General features: G+C 38.6%; 1 long non-coding RNA gene across 1 annotated transcript; it reads right to left on the bottom strand.

Annotated features, from left to right (window-relative positions):
- Positions 1-3,374: 3,374 nt before the first annotated feature.
- LOC117597664 (uncharacterized) lies at positions 3,375-5,411 on the bottom strand. Its single transcript, XR_008302045.1, has 3 exons — positions 5,318-5,411; positions 5,194-5,231; positions 3,375-4,905 (listed from the first exon to the last, which is right to left on the bottom strand). It is a non-coding gene; the product is annotated as an uncharacterized LOC117597664 (long non-coding RNA).
- Between the last annotated feature and the right edge of the window lie 7,583 nt (positions 5,412-12,994).

The raw sequence follows: 12,994 nt of genomic DNA, 5'->3' as shown, positions 1-12,994 counted from the left end.
GTTTGTAAATGCTGTTGTGGATACCGGGCCCATTCTAGTAGCGCCTCCACAAACAGCCGTTGTTCTAACAAAAATAAAACACAAACATTTTCAAAAAGAGAGCAAAATTCCTCTTCCACTTATAACGAGTGTCAGGCCCCCTCAGAGCGATCTGCGACTTGATCCAATCCAGCCCCTCGCCACACAGGCCTCTGCCCGTGTGGCGAGGGGCTGGATTGGATCAAGTCGGGTCACATGGTGGCCATCCCCGGTGTGTCAGATTGGGTTTTGGGGATTATAAAGCAGTGCATAGATGCATAGTGCATACGAAGTGCATAGATGCGGCTCTTCCTCCTCTGAGACAGAAAGGAATCCGCATTACCTCGACGACTGGCTCATTTTAGGCCGAGATAGTGTCTCACAGATCTCTACTCCTCAGCCACTTGGAGTGCCTAGGACTCAGGATCAATTTCGCCAAGAGCTCACTGTCTCCCAGCCAACGGATTTCGTTCCTGGGGGCAGTTTTTGACTCAGCCCACATGAGGGCTGTAGTCGCACCAGAAGGTGCGCTAGTCATACAGCAGCTCGCGGCCTCCTTCAAAATTGGAGCTCTTCGCCCCCTGAAGATGTTCCAAAGGATGCTAGGCCTCATGGCCTCCGCATCGCCAGTACTACAGCTGGGCCTGCTCCGCATGAGACCTCTTCAGTACTGGTTGAAACCACAGGTGCCACCCAGCGCGTGGCGTCACGGTTACCTTCGCATCAGGGTGACCCAGGCCTGCGTAGCGGCCCTGGCCCTGGCCCTGGCCCCTCTTGTCCACAGAAGGAAGGTTGTCTCGACAGATGCTTCCAACGTGGGTTGGGGAGCTCTGTGCGAGGGCAAACCGGCCTTCGGCTCCTGGTCGGTTACAGAGGGTCGGTCACACATCAACTGCCTCGAGATGGTGGCAGTATGTCGAGCTCTTCAGACCTTCTTGCCGGACCTGAAGGGGCACCACATGTTAGTCCGCTCGGACAGCATGACGGTGGTCGCCTATATAAATCGCCAAGGCGGGCTCTCCTCGAAACGCCTTTTCGAGATGGCAAAACGTCTCTTGGAGTGGGCACAGCTCAACCTGCAGTCGTTGAGGGCAGCACACGTCCCTGGCGTGCTGAACCGGGGAGCAGACATGCTATCTCGGAGCAACATCCCCTCAGGGGAGTGGATGCTCCACCCGCAGAAGATTCAGAAAATCTGGGAGGTCTTTGGCAGGGCAGAGGTCGATCTCTTCGCCTCAGAAGACAACTCTCACTGCCCAATGTATTTTTCAAAGAACGAGGATGCGTTGGCCCACGATTGGCCCAACCTCCTTCTGTATGCTTTCCCCCCGATCGCTTTGATCCCTCAGGTAGTCAGGCGAATCAGGGACCACAAACACAGAGTCCTCCTAGTGGCTCTGCTCTGGAGGAACCAGCCTTGGTTCTCGTAGCTCTCTCAGCTGCTTACGGCAGCCCCATGGCCCATTCCCCTGAGACGGGACCTCCTCTCTCAGGCGAACAGGACAATTTGGCACCCTCAACCCGAGTTATGGGCGTTGCATCTTTGGGCCCTCGACGGGAATCAGTAGATCTCCCTGAAAGTGTCCTGAACACTATTTCACAGGCTAGAGCCCCGTCTACAAGACGCATCTATGCCCTTAAGTGGTCAGTCTTCTCTGCCTGGTGCGCAGCCCGTGGCGAAGACGCTATTGCTTGCGACATATCGGTGATATTGGCCGCTCCCCATCCACGCTCAAGGTTTACGTGGCAGCTATAGCAGCTTTCCATGCTCCTATAGCAGGACAGTCTGTGGGCCAGAACAATCTAGATGTTCATTTTCTGAGGGGTTCCAGGAGGCTTAATCCACCCCGGCCACCCACCGTCCCTGCGTGGGACCTGCCCACAGTCCTGAGGGCCCTCAAGGGGTCTCCGTTTGAGCCACTACAGTCTGTGAACTTAAGGTTCCTATCGTTAAAAACCGCCTTGCTACTGGCGCTAGCATCGGTCAAGCAAGTAGGTGACTTGCAGGCGCTCTCTGTGAGCCCTGCCTGCCTCGAATTTGGGCCCAACGACTCCAAGGTTGTCCTAAAGCCGAGGCGGGGTTACGTCCCTAAGGTGCTCTACACCCCATTTAGAGCACAAGTTATCTCTTTCTCGGCGCTTCCTCCATCGGAGGAAGACCCAGAGTTGAACCTTCTCTGCCCTGTCAGGGCGTTGAGAATTTACATCGAGCGTTCCGCTCCATTTAGGCAGTCAGAACAGCTCTTTGTGTGCTTTGGCGGCTGCACCAAGGGGTCTCCGGTCACAAAGCAGAGAATTTCTCGATGGCTAGTTGACGCTATTGCGCTAGTATACTCCTCCCTGGGCCTCCCGAGCCCCATAAGAGTGAGAGCCCATTCCACTCAGTATCGAAAGGGAACGTACTTGGTTACTTACGTAACCTCGGTTCCTTGAGATACGGGAACGAGTATTGCGTTGCATGCCGTGCCAGGACGTTGCACAACTCAAGGTCGTCGCTTCAGTCGAATTGATCTGAGATCCTATGGCACTATGCCCGCTTATATAGACAGATGGCTCCGCCCATTCTGGCGGGCCTCTCTGCCATAGGCGCGTGCAGTTCCGCTGCCGAGCCATTGGTTCGCTTTATTGCACTGCACGAACCAATGGCCGTGCAGTTTCACTGCGTGATTGTAAAGGCTTCAGTCATCGGAGAAAAAGGAGTTTTTCCCCATAGCGTCTAGCGACGCAGTACTCGTTCCCGTATCTCAGGAAACCGAGGTTACGTAAGTAACCGAGTACATTTACTTTTACACTCACGTGTGCCTACATTAACATCTCATTGTTGTTTATTTTAATTGCTCTCTGAATTCAACTTATGCATACAAAACCTTGCTAATGTAGTAACAAAAACAAATGGTTGAATAATATTGATTCTACTAATTTTCAAGTGTGAATCTCTTGGCTGTGCTGTTGTCTGTAGCCTGGAAATAGTTTAGGCCTGAAGCCTTGGCTATATTTTTGTAACATTTATGGGAAGCATTTCAGATGTAGACACTTTGTAAAAGTCAGCAGGTTTTCCTTCAAGAAAATTAGTTCCTGTTACAGATTACATTATATGGACTTTAGCCTGTACAGTGATTCCCTCACCAGCTTCTCCTTTTTCTCTTTGTCTACACGCTCATGATACAAAAATGCAGTTTGTCATGTTACTGAGGAACCAGAAAGCGTAAACTCCTGTCCTGAAGACTCGAGTCTCATGTACGATCCATAAAGATAAACAGTTAAAAAGCTTGATGTGTTCTTCATTAAAATAAATAAATAAATAAATAAATAAACAATTCTTTATTTATTGAAGATATTGTTATTATTCATCTGGGAGAAATGAAAAGCTGCATAATTCAACATTATTAACATTAACAATTAACATGTATGTAGAGAAAAACAGAATTACCCATACAGTATATAATACATACTATACTTTGGGGAAACTATGTTTTGGTGTTGTACAGAGATATCATGACAAATATGACACAGTGGAAATGTGGTTTACTTCTGCACTCACAATTCTTTCTTAATTCACCTTCTTACACAATCTTGAGTAAATACTAATAGAAATCTCGATCAAAAGAAACGATAATGTATCTGTATTTATAAGCACTTTATCCAGAAGAGATTTTACAATCAAAGCATGCTGAAAAGGAAACAGGAACACTCTATCACATGGCTTATCATTATGTATACAGCAGTTTTGCTAATAGCTGTGTCTGCATGTATACAGTGGGATCTAAAAGTCTGAGATAACTAGTGAAAATGCTTAATTTTGCAGGATTTTCTAATTTAATACAAACCTTCTCATTACAAATGATATTTTCAGCATTAACTTGAGCAAAAAATAAAATCTTAGAAATATTTACGTAAGTTTCAGAATGTCTTTCTTTTTTTGCATCCCTCTTTTGCTTTAATGACGGCGTCAGTAAACATTTTCTTTCTTTCTTTTGCATTTTTCAAAACTCTAAAACTTTCTTTATACTTCGAATTTTAAATAGGAAAAAAAATCCCCAGATTTTGACTGACTCTCATTTGTAGAATATGGCGTATATTAACACATAATAACACACAGTACAAGACAATTAGCATCAGTCATGTGACATCTGAGTATCAGTCATGTGACATCAATCTAAACGTTATAAACGTACTGTGATAATCACTGTGTTGTACTTTAACAAAAGGGGCAAAGGCACTAGAGACCAGAATAAACAAAAAAGTAAATTTATTGTCAGAAAATAATTCCCTTATCGAAAATAGATATTTCTAAATTTTACTTTTAATTTAAATTTTAATGTCTCTCATATTTTTTGTGAGATGTTAAGCAAATTAAGCACAAATATCAATATTTTTTCATAGCCCTTTTTACCCTTCTTCAGTGAGGGTGTTGCCCTTTCTGACAAGCTGTTTAGCTATCTCTTCAGTTTGTTAGTTTTTTTTTTAATCATATTTTTTGGGTCTTCTACAATAGACAGAATCAGATAACAGAAGTGCATCACTTTTATTTTACTCACTATTTGGGTGAAATCATACAGACATTTAAGATTTTCATAAATTAAATTGATTGTTAATAATAATAATAATAATAATAATAATAATAATAATAATAATAATAATAATAATAATGCACACTTGACAGGATGAATGGTGGAATATCAACATCATATCAACATCATTAAACATATCTACAGCATTAAAACCTGCAGCATGGCAGCGGTTTAGTTCATAATAACGTGTTCTGGATTTTTATTACAGTTTCACATACATCACATCAGTGAACACCACAGAGTCCCTTCCTCCAGGTTTGACTTTCCTCTTTAACAGTTGCAAAGCTTCATAAGTCAAGCTGTCAGCATGAGATTCCTGAAAAAAAGAATTAAATGATTGAATTATATTGAATTGAATGATTTATTTAATGACACTCAGTACAGCAGTGACACTAACACAGCGCTAGTACGAGTATGAGACCTCAGTGTCACTGCTGGATTGAGAAAATCTCCACCAATATAAAGAATATGGACGGTATAAATAAGGAAATGTGATTAGTGGTGAGGAATCTCACCACTAAAAATGGAGTTGTCTACAAAAAAAAAGAAGTCTTCTATAATCTACAATCTATAACACAAATAGGTCTCTTATGTGCACACGTACCTGCCTCAATCCTGGACAATCTTCTATAGAAGTGTTTACTGTTTATACAGAAACACAGTCAATTAATCATTTCGATAAAACAGAAATGTAACTGGAATTATTATTTTATGACAAAAGCACTTACTTTTATCACATTTTCTTGTCCTCAGTATGAAATAAGTAAGACAGAAAATCAGAAGTGCACACAAACCCAAAGCCGTTCCCAAACCGAGCACTGTCGAATGTAGAGATCTAGTCATTTCCGATACTGTTATCTCACCATGTTATCAGTACAAATGATTTTATAGGCAAAATATGCTTTATGAATTTAGGATAATTTTTCAATGATGAATTATGAGACTCCTTACCTGTTTTCTCTTGTGTGATCATGTTATTGCTGTTTCCATGCAGTGTTGGTTCACACACCACTGAATTATCACACAGAGCTGGTTTAGATGTTTCTGATGGAATAGTAACATGCTCACATATAAACATTTATCATGATTCACTAAAAGTCTGTAACTCAGTGTTGTTGAAGAAAACACAGTTAGCATTTCACTACTTCACTATTATTTGTCTTCCAGGTCGAAAATGCTAATGGTAATAAGGAAAAATATAATTACATTAAACCAGTAGCTTAATCAATTTAACTCAAAATCCTACCTTTAATTTTTAAATAAGTTCCATCTCCAAACACAGGGTTGGGGTATGTCAGTGCACAGTAGTACATGGCTTCATCAGACTGAGTGATGTTTAAAATGGTCATATTGAAGCAGTTTGAAGATCTTTCTATTTGAAAACGAGACTTTTGGAATCCATTATAAAATGCTTCTCCATCAGTTTTAAAGAACTTAACTATAATCTGAGGTTTTTTTCTGTTTGGTTGCTTCAACAAATATATCATGATAAATGTTGTTTCAGAAATACAACACCGGAGAGTAGCCGAGTCTCCGATATCCACACTGAGCTCTTCATCAGGCTGATAAACTGGTGATTCTGTGAGGGATTGTGCAGTAACCCAGCGTCTACCAGGTTGGACTGTATCTAGAAAAGCAAATGGATTAATTAGGTAACAAACTTAAGCCAGCAACTTATAAGAATATATATATATATATATATATATATATATATATATATATATATATATATATATATATATATATATATATGTGTGTGTGTGTGTGTGTGTATACATATATATATATATATATATATATATATATATATATATAATTTTTTAAACAAGATGGAAATAATTTGCTCATATTACTTACACATGGTGCTGAAGATCAAAATTAAAATCCAGAAAACAGACATTTTTCATTTCTCAGAAATTCTACAGTGTTTGTATCTCATTTATCAACAGAGTATGAATGCACTTGAAGCATGGTTTGAATTTATATGTATACTATAGGCGGTCTGTACTGAGCACGCCCCAGAGTATGACGTGTGATTGGTTGTAATAAATGAAAAAAATATATATACATGATGAGCCACACAGTGTTATCCCCAACCCCATCTCACCCAATTCATTCAAAATAATTTACATGTACTCTCATGTATAATGGAAAGCTTTCTGAAATTTATTTTAAGGCCGAACTCATAACCTGGTTTAAAGAAAATCTTGCTTGAGCACTTGAGCAGCATTGTTTAAAATGTCAGAGAATTTTTTTCATAGGAAGTCATTTACAAAAGAAGCAAATTACAGAGTACAAGTACAGAGCAGTTAAAGAAATAAATAAAAACATGAGAGTTTGAGTAAGAGCTCTTACTCCGGAGAGCTACACACACTACTCATAATATAACTGATGCATTTAAAAGAATTTTATTACGATGTAATTAAAATAAATCCACTGAGTCTACACTGTTATACTTGTTATACTTTTACAGCCTTTCATACTTCTGGTCTCTAAGTGACCTATCACAGACTACAGAGAACTCTTTTAATCAGTGAATATGTAAATGTGTTTATGAAAATATAAATATAGGATCTACTGAAATTATGAAGAGGATCAGTGTTATCTGAGGACTTATATAAATGATATAAATGAGTCTTCCCTCTGATTGTTACAACACTCTGGCACTGAAGACTCCTTTCAAAAAAGTTAAATAAAATATCCAGATTATACCTTTAATTTTTAAATAAATACATGTTGATTAAAAAAAATACCCGAAACAGATCAGTTATTAAAGGGACTGAGGACCGACGTTCTATGATGATGTCAATAAGCGAGGTCTGAATATGTAGAAAGATAAAAAAAATAGTATCAAATCCACAGGATTGTAGAACTGTCAGTAAATATAAGCACATGAAATGACAATAAATACATTATATTTTCTTCAATTGTATAATATATCTAAATTCTGTTTAAGCCTAGATTCCACTCTCAGAGCTGAACACTGCCACCTAGTGGTTAAAACTGGTGTATATTTAAATCATCTTTCATTTGTGTAAGCAGGTGCTTGGTTGCTTGCTGTAGAAAGTTGTGAGTTTAAATGTAATTTAACTTAATCTACTTTCAGAACTCTGGTCTGGTGAACTGGATTATGGGATTATGTTGTCTGAGAAGGATACATGCCATGCTGACTTCAAATCTCACCTTTTCTCAGGAGCATGCAAATGTCACTCAAAAAATGCTGTTTAAATAAGACACAATGCTGGATTATTCATTTATTTATTTATTTATTTATTTATTTATTTGTTTTGTTTGTTTGTTCATCTTTTTTAAATGTATTTAAATTGAATATCTACTATTCATTCAATTATTCAGCAGAAAGGTTACTGAGGTGCATTAACACTGTATTTGTAGTGGACTGATGTTCTGTGGTTAATGTTGCTATGGTAACCAACTACATTTTTACCTCACAAGACTTTCAACACCAGGGACAGCAACAGACTTTCCCTTCCACTCTTCAGATTTAATAGGAAATCTAGTCTTTGAAAAAAGATCATTAAATGAAGTGAAGTAATTATGTTAAAGAAAAACTAAAAGAAAATTCAGCTAAATTAATTCTTACTTTTTAGTGATATACATGGTGTTATTTTTATGTGATGCAACCAAGAAAATTAACTCACATTGTTACTTCACTTGAGTTTCAACACCATGGACAGCGACAAAATCCTGACCAGGAGCTAAAATAGAGGTCTGTAGTCTAAAGGCTGAGTCCCAGACCACATACCAAATAGTGTACTAAGTAGTGCCTTAAAAAAAAAAAAAAAAGTACACCTTCTATGGTAGCAGGCATTTTGACATTGTATTTAGTGTGCAGGTATGTGGTTTAGAACTGATCCTAAGAAAGTACATACGTGTGTGTGTGTGTGTGTGTGTGTGAGTGGACACCTGACCATCACACCCATATGTAGTTCTTCCCTAAACAGTTGCCACGAAGTTGCAAGCACCCAACTGCCTAGAATGTCTTTGCATGCTGTAGCATTACAATTTCCTTTCCTAAGAGGCCCAAATCTGTTCCAGCATGATAATGTTCCTGCCCTCTTCTGACCGAATGAACACAAATCCCCAAAGTCACACTCCAAAATCTAAATCTGGAATGGGGCTGTTCAATATCCACACCACATATGGCTGTGATGGTCAGGTGTCCACATACTCTTGGCCAATGTAAGAACTGAAGAGATAGAGTAAAAGGATAGAATTAGTGATGAAGAAGAAGAATGCATCAAAACTCTTACAAAAACGTCACCTCATATAAGAAGACGGCAGAAAAAACAGTGAGAGGTGTATTCTACCCACATAGACCTCATGGTGATGGAGATAAATTAGGGGATTATTTAGCGTTACTCTGGCTTTGGTCTGTGGTTACAGGGCGGTGCTGTGGCTTTAAGTTTCGTCAAGACAAGTCCATTTTTACTGCCATAAGAAACTGTATTTTCAGTATTTCAGTAAGATGAATTGTCAGGCCTTCAGGACTACAGTACATGACAATACATGAGTTCTGTACATATAGATAACATTGTGAAAACATTGTGACAAGTTTAAGACAACAAGAAATACAGCTAAATACAGTACACAGTGATGAAGCAGAGTTACAGTTACCACACTGAAGTTGATTATTTTCGTTTAACAGCACATGCCATAGTGTTTTATTCCTCTTATACCACAGCAAATTTCCAAGAAGAACACACTTAATGGTAGTCCAGTTCTCCTATTAATAGTTTTGTCAAAACATAAATAAAGAAGAGATGGAGGTCACAAGGTCAAGTGTTCTTGAGAAAAGTCACCTGCAGATGTTTAATGAGATCAGGAGAAATGAAGAACGATCTTTGTGCCCTGCAGCGACTCGGCAGCTGATGAGTGAAAAAGTGAAAAGCTTTTGATCTGGTGGATTATGAGAAGCTCCTCCCACAAGCCTCTAATCAGGAAGTTCAGTGCAGGTTGTGTTGAGCTGCTGCTGGATCTCGGCCCGACACGTGAAGCGTGTGAAGACTTTTAGACTTTTTTCAGTTGAACACACATGAATAGACATGTTGGGCATCAGCAGTGTAGCTAATATTAACACCGCCTCTCAGTATTACAGCTGATTATGGCTGCTGGCTGGTGGGTGGAAATTGGCAGGTGACCAAATTGGGGAGAAAAAAAAAAAAAAAAAAATCACGAATATAGTTAAAAAGTTTGCATTTCTCTTTCAGCATGTGATATAAATATTCTTTAATAACTGAAATACTGACTTTTGCCTTTATAACCTCTTTCTTATGTTCTGAACAGTTTTTGGATTCTGTCAGTTGTAGGATTTGTTGCTGTTTATTTTCCCTTGTTTTGGATTATTGTCTTCATGTTGGATGAATCCAAATTTTATTTTTAATTTTGGAATTGATTTTTAATCATATTTTAGAATGTATTTTATTTTGAAATGTAATAATATACTGTCTTGTTGCATGTCGTTAAAACAGAGGGGTAGCGAACTTTTGCACTTGGTTATATACATAAGTGGGCCATGAGACTTTTCACAGCTCTTGGTTTCATAAGATGTTTGTTAACCGTCACTACTCATTAGCAGATGCAGAATGAACGCACAGGTCTGGTCTGGAAAGTTAAAGCTGAGAGCGGTGTGGAACATTCAGTGTGGTTTTTGCTCGCTGTACCTTCCTGTTTACCTGAGCAGAGAGCTTTTGCTGCAGAGCAAAACAATTAAATTAGCAGGACTAAAGTAAACAAATGTTATTGCCTACAACCACACACACACACACACACACACACACACCTCTTTAGTATATAGACAAAATATTTAACAGTAAAACCAGTATCATAAAATTAATGTGGACTAAATAAACTTCATGTCTCTAAATATATGCTGAATAAACATCTCGTCGAAAAATTCACCATATCAATGATTATACATTTTTAAAAAATCTGTTTATGTGAAGCATACACCATAAAAGTCCCTGTATAAGTTATCACTACAGAGACAGTAACATATTAGAACAAGCGCATTAATATAAACTTGTGATTTGCAGCTGCACTACTGTCTGAACTGCTGTTATAGAAAATTAATCAACACTTTCTGACCAATCACAATTAAGAATTAAGAACAGTGCTGTGCCATAAATGTACAGATTCATTGTGCGATTATTTTCACTGTCTTGTCAATTAAATGTGCTCCATATAGCTACAAGGCCTAAACACACACACACACACACACACATTTGCACACACACACACACACACACACACACACACACACATATACACAGCTACATAATGTATAACTAGACAAGAGTGATGTACAAAATCCCATTTTCTTGAGTATGTTCAGGATGAACTAAAGCTGAGAAACTGACTGTGTAAAAAAGTGAACATGCTGTTGTGTGTTTAGACCAGATTACAGTGCAGGGTGAAATCTGGTGCTTTAGAAGAGAGAAGTTACAATATTACACATCTATATGAAGTCTGGAGATTCAAATTTTTTCATAGTGTCTGAAAAAGAAAAAAACAATGGTGAGGCCTGAGACAAATAAAAATAGCCACACATCCTGTGGAAAGTTTGAGAGGTGAGAAACTGATGGTGGTTTCTGAGAAAAGCGACTCGGCGGTCAGAGCGGCCTGCAGAGATGAAACACTCAGAGCTGCAGCATGTGAAGGGGCAAAGAGACAAAGCTACAAAACCACTCACACACACACACACACACACACACACACATACACCTCACACACACACATTTTAATACACACTCTATTGAAATAAAGACCGTTTTGCTAAGAAATATAAATGTAAAATATTCTGCATCCAGAGGAGTGTGTACATTTACCCTGAATGCATTTAGATTGATTAGCATAAATTTATTCAGCTAAAATATTAGGAAATATTATATTTGTGTATGAAACTCTATCGAATTCACTTGAATTACTATTTTCCCTCTTCTGATCATGATTCATTAAAGCTCATTTCCAGAAAAAAAAAAAAAAAATTTGAAACCTGCAGCATGTGTTGTAACTGATGTAACTGTGTCTTTCTGATTTATCAGTTTTGAGTCTTTGGTATCACAGTGTTGCTTAGAGAGAGAGAGAGAGAGAGAGAGAGAGAGAGAGAGACAGATTGTGATTGGTTAGTGTTACACCCTGGTGAAGGAGGAGCCACATTAAGGCCTGAACAAAACTCCACCCATATCAACATAAGAATCTTGCACATGTTCATGATCATAATTCAGAAAACAAGTATTAGACATAACTAAAGCTTACATTTATTCATATTTAATAATGATAATAATAAATTTTGTAAACTGGTTATACTTATATTAATATAAATTAATAAGGGTTACAGTGAAGTTATTTCTCAAGTTACTTCAAAATCTAAATTTAACTCTGTATATAGATAATAATAACCATTTTAGCATATGAACACTGGCATTAAAACAAATAATCTTTTTGTTGTTGTTGTTGTAGAACAATACATTTTTTTCTATAATTTCTAAACACACACTGGCTTATGAAATATGACTTGACTCAGCTGGTTTGGTCTGAATGCTGTTAGTCTTGACACTGATTGAAGCCTACTGTTCTGTGCAAGTCATTTTTCTTTTAAGGAAAACTGAACTACTCCTAACACATGACTTTATGCTGTTTATTCGGTTTCCCTAATAAACATTATCGGTAGTTTTTTAAACCACATACTGTATTTATTAAGAAACAATGTCCAGGGAGAATTATACTATTGGTGAAGGAGGGAAGTTGACCATAGTCAGCAATCACTCAAGGAAGAGGGAACTTGTAGGGGCTTGTAGTATAAGGGTTCTTTAAGGGTTCTTAGGAATATTAATGGCCCTTAACTTGCTAAAATGAGTGCTACTAAGAACCCTTTCTGATGAAACATTCAGTTGTACATTTCTGCAAGATATACTATATAGTCAAAAGTACTGTATGTGGACACCTGTCCATCACACCCATATGTGGTTTTTCCCCAAACTGTTGTCACAAAGTTGGAAGCACACAATTGTCTAGAATGTCTTTGTATGCTGTAGCATGTAGATACATATGTAATTTCCCTCCACTGGAAATAAAAGGCCCAAACCTGTTCCAGCATGACAATGCCCCTGTGCACAAAGCGAGATCTATAAAGGCCAAGGTTAGAGTGGAAGAACTTGAGTCCTAAACACCTTTAGGATGAACTGGAGTGCTGAGTGAACTCCAGGTCTTCTCACCTACCACCAATATCCAACCTCACTAATGCTCTTGTGGCTTAAGGGTTCTATATTTTACCTTCTTTCTAAGAGTGTAGGACAGCAGAAGGAGCTTGTGCATAGCAGGATGGCTGGTGTAGGATCTGGATGACTGCAGAAGCTTTTGCGCCTCATGTTGACCTCAAGGTCATA

This window comes from Pangasianodon hypophthalmus, chromosome 7 (genome assembly GCF_027358585.1).
Source record: "Pangasianodon hypophthalmus isolate fPanHyp1 chromosome 7, fPanHyp1.pri, whole genome shotgun sequence".
In the NCBI taxonomy this organism is placed as follows: Eukaryota; Metazoa; Chordata; class Actinopteri; order Siluriformes; family Pangasiidae; genus Pangasianodon; species Pangasianodon hypophthalmus.
The sequence above is the reverse complement of the archived record's forward strand: the minus strand, read 5'-3'. Positions and strand labels throughout refer to the sequence as shown.